This window comes from Xiphophorus couchianus, chromosome 18 (genome assembly GCF_001444195.1).
Source record: "Xiphophorus couchianus chromosome 18, X_couchianus-1.0, whole genome shotgun sequence".
NCBI lineage: Eukaryota > Metazoa > Chordata > Actinopteri > Cyprinodontiformes > Poeciliidae > Xiphophorus > Xiphophorus couchianus.
The window spans coordinates 28,291,679-28,299,276 of NC_040245.1; the positions used below are offsets into that span (position 1 = coordinate 28,291,679).

At 40.4% G+C, this 7,598-nt stretch overlaps 1 long non-coding RNA gene across 4 annotated transcripts; it reads left to right on the forward strand.

The window, feature by feature from the left end:
* Positions 1–206: 206 nt before the first annotated feature.
* On the forward strand, positions 207–1,916 carry LOC114133254 (uncharacterized). Of its 4 annotated transcripts, XR_003593133.1 has the most exons (6): positions 207–456; positions 622–669; positions 913–1,190; positions 1,293–1,410; positions 1,643–1,707; positions 1,815–1,916. It is a non-coding gene; the product is annotated as an uncharacterized LOC114133254 (long non-coding RNA). The 4 variants fall into 4 exon arrangements; XR_003593132.1 differs by lacking the exons at positions 207–456; positions 622–669 and having other exon boundaries at positions 697–948; positions 1,118–1,190; XR_003593134.1 differs by lacking the exons at positions 207–456; positions 622–669 and having other exon boundaries at positions 694–1,190; positions 1,643–1,711.
* Positions 1,917–7,598: the final 5,682 nt, after the last annotated feature.

Sequence of the window (7,598 nt, forward strand, 5' to 3'; positions counted from 1 at the left end):
GATCCGTAAAAACTGAGGACCTATGTGGAAAGTCACATTAGGACATATCATCATTTCTCTGTTTTTTTTTTGTTTTATTAAAGCCAATGGGTTTCTAGCAAGCCTGTGAAAGTCTTAGGTAGCGCCTTGCACCGGGGCTTTTCTTTATCCCGCTGCTAGAAGTAGCATTTTAGATGTTGAGGATTCTGGCAGGACTCAGGAAGCCTTAGGTAGCACCTTGCACCGGAGTTTTCTTCGTCTTTGTGTCTTCCTCTCATCTTCCCCATGTTTCAGGGTGAAATAGCGGTTCTTCCCCACGCGGTGCTCTCCGATATAGTAAATTATTCTATTCTGTTCCTCCACTAATCCACTCTCCAAGGTTTTAATCTTTCAGGTTTTTGCTGCTCATCGCTGGATCCTTTCGTCGTCGTCCATGTGGTTCCTGTCCTTCTGGACCCCTTGTTTTTCACACTGCTTGTAAGTTTTTCCACATTCACCTGATACTGCTTGCCTATAGTTTATATGGCCAATAGCATGTTCATGTGTTACAACACAGAAAAATCACAAAAGAAGAATAGACATTAAAAAAATACCCGACCCAAGTTCAGACTTCTCAGATTTCTGATTCTCTGATCATCCCAGGTTGGATCTCCTCCACCTTAATCCTCCACCTTCAGCACCACCAGTCAGGTGGAGGAAGATAAGAGAACCCAGTTGACAAAAAAAAGTAAGAAAACTTATTTTCATTTTAAATATGGATGAAATTGAGCTCAAATTTCAAAATTGTTCTTCCTTCTGTCCACATATGTTCTATTTGTTAACCCTGTTGTCTTTTCTCTGGATTTCATTTCTACATCAACTCATGTCACATGACATGAGTTGACCAACAATTAAAGCAGAAGACCAGCGCCGCCTGTAATCCTCCACGGCCAGGTGGAGGAAGATAAGAGAACCCAGTTGACAAAAAAAGTAAGAACATTTATATCTACGCAACATGACTAATCATTTCAAATATAGCTGCAGAGAGCTGAGCTGAAAGTTAGAAACTGTCGCTGTCTGCTGTCCATGCATATTTTCCTCCCTAACTTTATCTTCTCTCTTTATTTCATTTCTCTGTGAACTCATGTGATGACTGGAGTTGACCAACAATTAAAGCAGAAGAAGACCTGCTCCACCTGCTGATCTACTGGTTGTAACAGCTTGTGGGAAAGGTGAGGACATGATGATGACTTTGATCAGAAAGTCTCTTCCAATGATCCGTGATTTAGACAGAGATTAAGGAATGTGTGTCTGATCATGTGATGATTCGCCAGCATCACTGGACCAATCAGGAGAGAGAAGACGGAGAGGACTGAGGACTAAAACGAAAATACTCTGCCTGCCAAAAAAGGCAGACGATCCAATGGCCCCAGGTTTACACACCATCTGCTGGTACTAAATACATTTTTGACAACCTTAACTTTTCAGCCATTCTATAGTTGAGATTATTTTCTTAATTATTCAAGAATTGAAACCTTGGTTTTCCTTCCTGTTAGATCATATAAGCAAAACAATAAACAAATTTTAACGTGCAAAAAGTTTATTTACAGTGAGCAACGCTAAAACACTTTTATACATACAGTGCAGTAAACAATTCTCAGTAAATTCCCCCCCGTTGTGACAGGTTTGAGGCAGACTGACCGCTGGGGAGATGGACCTCACCTGGCACCATTACTCTGGATGTAACAGGTAGGTGAGCAGAAACTGAAGCTGCTGAGACATCTCAGAAAAGTTTCAGCATTTAATGACGTGCGTTGGACTCTGCGTTTCTCAAATTTGTTCTTCTGTTTCTTTAGCTCGACTCTCCTGTCCATTAAAACATCAATGACTCGAGAAGCGGACAGCGAGGTTTCTGGTGCCTGGCTGGAGACGAGATTCTGATTATTCAAGGGCCAAAAGAAAACATCAGAATAAATAGTTAGAAGGCAGATTTGTTTTCTATTTGTTGTTGTTTTCATTATTAATGCTCCATAACTCTTGAGTTGAATAAAATGTTCTTCTTTCAATCTGTTATTTCTGGAGTCTTTTTATTTGAACCATAATCATTTTTGGAAACGTTATATATTAAAGGAACGCCCACATTTTTAATAGAACTTCATAACTGATCAAAGCACAAACTGGAGAACAGGTTTAAAAGAAATTTTTATTTTTTTATTTTTAGTGTAAATTCATTTGTAGTTACATAAATACAAAATTCACATCTTAAAAACAAACACAAGCCAGTCACACTGAAGAAGTTTCCTGATGTTGACCTTCGACCCTTAGCTTCAACTGATTCACTGAAGGGTTGGGTAGAAATGTTACCCAGAGAATGCTCTTTTTCCTCATGGACCCATAACCAATGAAACAAACTGGAAGAACTGGAAGCTGAACCAGTTGGTGGATCAAGTCGGTCAACTCCAAGTAGCCAACACCGATCGCCTTTGAAGCTTCACAGCTCTGACTCTGACTTATGAAAACCTTTCCTCCAGTTTGAGCCGAGACTGTGGAAGGTTTTTTTTTTTACGGCCTGCTGCTTCTTCAGTTGCTGTGAACCAGAGTGACAAACAGGAGGAGTGAGCAGAGAGAGACGGCGCCAGTCAGGACGGCTTTCACCAGCAACACCGTCCAGCTGCCCGGCATGAAGACATGAGACGGACATTACCGGCAAAATAATCTATTACAATAAGAGTTTGGCTGAAATATTTTTGCAACGACTGAGAAATAAGAAAAAAAACACCCGAAAAAAAAAACAAAACAAAAAACAACCAAACTTAATCATAAAGTGATTATGTCTGGTTCTTTGTTGACCGCTACACAGTGGTCAACAAAGAACCAAGACAGAAGCTACAAACCTTTAAGTCACCATGCCGAGTTATGAAACAAACAGAAAAGCCATAAAGCCATGCAGTACATGAATCTTTTTGATTTTAGTCTTTTTTTTCCAGTTTTCCTAAACGATAAACCTAACAGTTAACATTTGATGATGATGTTGTTTTGAGACCATTTTCAACTAATAATATGAATAGGCGATCTGTCCAGGGTCAGCAGCCCTCATGACCCAACTATAGGGATAATTCATGATAATTAATGGATGGATAAATGTGCTCTTAATGTAATGTACATTTGTCTCCAAAATATTGATTTGATTCATGTTTTATTACTTTTGTTTGAGATATATTGGGTGTAAGGATAGATAAATACATCTCCATAATGTTTCCTTATTGTTGCTTATTCTAGATTGTTTGTTACTAATATAATTTTAAATAAAGATTTAATACAGATTTGAAAATAAAAAAGTGACTTACCACGTGACAGACATACAACGTGTCATATCACGTTTTGTAGCCATTTTTTTACTATTTAATTTGTATTTTTAATGTTGAAAGACTTCTTGGGTGTTTTAAAAGGCGTTGGCAAATAAAATACGTTATTATTAGTATAATTATTATAACACGGTCGGTACAGGAAATAGTGTCACTAGTGCCCCCTTCATTTCCGGAATGAAATAGTCACATTTCCATATAAGGTATGAGACTGACAGTGGTCCGTCCCCGCCCCTTTCTGTTTGCTGCAGCGAGGTCCTTCTCCTTCACTCTGCACCGTGTCAAACAAAGCAAACCCTTTGGGAAAACCTGTTCTCCCCCTCGCCTGCGGTGACGCTGCACCAAGAACCACTGAAGGATTTGACACATAAACAGGAAGAAGAAGACATTGAGCGCAGCTTCCTTCTTCATAAAACGTACGCATAAATGGGAAGGCATCCGATGTTAGTGGTTGTAGGATTTCTCTTTAATCTTTAGCAAAAGACAACAAGCCATTTCTCCCTTTAGCGTTAGACTCACATATTTGTTTTGGTTGCATTTACCCAGAATGCCCTGCAACGTAGTCTGCTTCCTGCTATGCTGTGATAACTTTCTGAAGGCAGAGTTTCAGAAAAGAAGTTTTTTTTTTTTTTTAAAGAGACAGAGGACCAATTTCAAAAGTAAAATTTCTTTTAAGTCATATTTGGTATATAAAACATTTTTATAACAACTGAAGTTAAAATAGCCATGTCATTGTGCTATAAAAACGACACTGTGTGCCTGGAAAAATGCGCAGGGCCACACCTTTAAGAGTTACGCTTTGTGGTTTTAACATGACAAAAATGGAATGAATCCGTAAGTTCTTTTAAAGCGCTTTATCTAAATGTCAACATTTGCCTAACGTTACTGCCTCTCTCAACCTTCACTGCTGACTCCCGGTGTCTTCATCGACGGGCCCCAGCAGCGCAGAGCTCCACAGTAAAATCCCAACGATCCGATATGTTGTGCGCCTCCTGCAGGCGGGCACGCTGCGCTGCACTGCGGCCCCTTAAGCGAATTAGACGGGCAGCGCTCCCATCGCGGGACTTCTTGACTGACAGCAGCCCCGCAGAGCGCTCTTAAACCGCAGGAGGAGCATGCTGTTAATCACAAGTGTTTGCCTCCGTTTTTTATTTATTTTTTTTGCTTTTCTTTTTTTTTTGTTCCGACTGAGGGGAGACCTGGCCTCGGTGATGAATGCCCTCACTTCTTCACGTTTCAAAAGTACAGTTTATCCATGAGGAATGGAGCCACTTGTGCACAGGCGGGAGGGAAATTGCCTGTTTTTTTCCCTCTGACCTGCAGCCAAGGGTGAGAAAGTGAATGGAAAGCGATATGAGAGCATCTGCCCTCCGAGGTGATGAATACTGTGCAAATTAGAAGAAGAAGAGGCCTTTCAATCTATACCACTTTTTTTTTTTTTTACCCCGCTCTCACTGCCCTAAGTCGTTTTCTATTATTTTCTCCACCGCTCACTCCTTTTTTTCTAAGTTCTACTCTTTTTTTTCTCCTTCTTCTTTTCTTTTGGTGTCAGTTTTTCTATCCTCGCTCCATCCGTGGTGTTTGCACGCCGCACGGGCGCTCGGGTTGACAGGTTCAGCTCGGGGAGGTCAGGAGGGCGAGGGCAGCATTTGCAGGACGTGGGACAGAAAGCTGAGGCAGCACAGCTTTTAGTGGAAACACACCATGCAGCAGGAACCAGGAGGCCGTGCAGAACCGCAGACAACCATGACCTTGTTTTGAAATTTGATAAATATGTATTCTTTTTGCATATGTGTGCGCAGGAATTATTGCTGAAAAGCAGAGCACAAAAGAAAAAAAATAATGTTAAATGAAGAGAAAAAGATCATCGTCTCTGCCTCGAGCTGGTATGTCACACAAAACAATTTGCGGGCAACGATAAACAGTTAAATAACGATTGTGTATTTCGTGTATTGTTTGTGTGCGCATAATTAATCTGGGCACATAAACGACGTCTTTTTATCCCGCAGCTCATCCTGCTGCTGCTAAATGATGAATGCCTGGCTCAGAAAAATGCTCAGAAACAGAAACAGAAAAAAAACAACTGCTGAAAGTCGAACACAAAGCCAGTGTGACTTAGAAGGGATGTGAGTGGAATAAGAAAACTGAAGGCAGACTGCTGGACAGGCTTAAAAATCCACTTTTTCTCCCCAACCGAGCTCATTTTTTTTTAGTCCTCCTGGATTGAAATGGACATTGATCTGGGGGGAAAAAAAGAAAAAAGAATTAGTTACTTTGTAGTTAAGATTTTTGCAAAACTTTTCTTATCCATTGAACTCTTACCGCATTCTCTCCACATCCCAACCACAAACTTTAATACATTTATTAATGGAAGGTAGATGTTGCATAGGTTTAAATTTTTTTTTTTTTTTTTTGGCAATCTTAAAAGAGAGGCATGCATTTATATTCAGTGCTTTGCCCATATAGTCTGACTGAGCTGGAGCTCTTTTGCAAGAACAAGAACAAAAAAAAAAAACACAAGTGGTTGGCCACTTTTAAAAATACACTTATATAAAATGGATTAATGTTTTGGGCTGTGATGTGACAAAATCACAACCCAAGAGAACGTCACCCCAGTTCTAAAGTCCCTACACTGGCTCCCTGTAGCTCAGGGAACAGATTTTAAGATATGCTTTTGGTTTATAAATCACTGAACGATTTAGCACAAAAAAACATTAAAGATCTGCTTTATCTGGTTGTATCAACCTTCCAGACTCCTCGGGTCTTCTGGTTCTGTTTCTGCTCCGTATCCCCAGAACCAGAACCAAGCGTTCAGCTTCTTTGCACCACAAATCTGAAACGAGCTTCTGGAAAAACTGCAAAACAGCCGAAACACTGAGTTCCTTTAGAGCTCGTTTAAAATCCCACGTGTTTAGAGTTGATTTTGAAACGTAACCAATGTAAAAATTAACGGTGGCACTTGACTAATTGCAATGTTTTAATTGTTGACTGTGAGTTTTATGACTTTGTCTTGTTTTGTGTGTTTTTATGAAAGCACTTTGAAACGCCTTGTTGCTGAAATTTGCTATGCAAATGAAATTTGATTGGATTTTTGAATTGATGTGACAAAATGCGAAAAAGCCCAAGCGTGTGAACAGTTGTGCGGAGCACTGCAAAATGACCTGCTCTGAAGAATTTGCTTAGAATTTTGATCTATAATTTTCTGATCACTGATACCGGGAATATTGGAAAATCCTTTGTTTCCTGTGTGCTGCTGCGTTTAACAGCATGTGGAAACTCAGCAGAATGTTTCCTGGTGCATCATGTTTCATCCCCAGCCCAACGGCAACGCAGCAGACTCTGATCCACAGTCTCCACAGTTAGTCAGACGAAACTTTTTGTTAGAAAGTCAGTGCCTCCTCCGTGTGATGCAACTTTTTGTGATTTGCTGCTAGCTTGTAAGCAGATCGCCCAATCAAGGAAGGGAGAGACGATTAAATGTGTTGTCATTCTTGTAAATAAACGAGAAGTTTTGCAGTTTGCATACACTCTGATGTGTCATTTCTCCCTTTGCAGTAATCTTTTGAAAAACAGTCTAGGACTGTAAGGCAGCAAATTTGGGTTTAGCAATCTGGTTTTTCGAACCAGAGATTATCAGGCAATCTGCTTGGGGGCTGAAATGATCAGGTCGATGTTTTTAATGTTGCAACACTCGTTTCATTCAAAAATGTTTTAAAACTCAGTTTGAATGAGTTTTAACCTTTGGAGAGCAAACTTGTATCCCACAGACACATTCAACGTTAAGACAACTTCCCAACTTCCAGTTATCCAACTCTAAATCTTCTTGCTGAGCCAAAACTAATTAGTGCAAATGATTGACAACTGTGAAGTAAAGTGCAGCCTTATTGAAAGAGCCAGTGCTTTTAGGCAGTGCAATTATCCCACACATCGTTTTGAGCGCATCTCAAAATGATGTGTGGATGAGAAATCAGATTAAAACAAACACTGAACTTCACATGAAAATGTTTGTTATGAAGCATCTAATCAAACACTTGCAGTCTGTAGACACTCTGAGCTGAGCTGTCAGCAGATCCCAGGGGCGAAAGTCACGGAAGAGCGGCCTGTCTGCAACCAGACAAGAAAAGCAACGCCTACCTGTTTACATCGTCTGCGTCTGCTCGCTTTCCCTGGAGGTTCATTCCGGTGGCTGTGGGTACATCAGTTAATTTGAAGGATGCAATTAAAACGGCGAGAGATATTTCCAAGTCCCGTGTTTGCGGCTTCATCGCCACAACA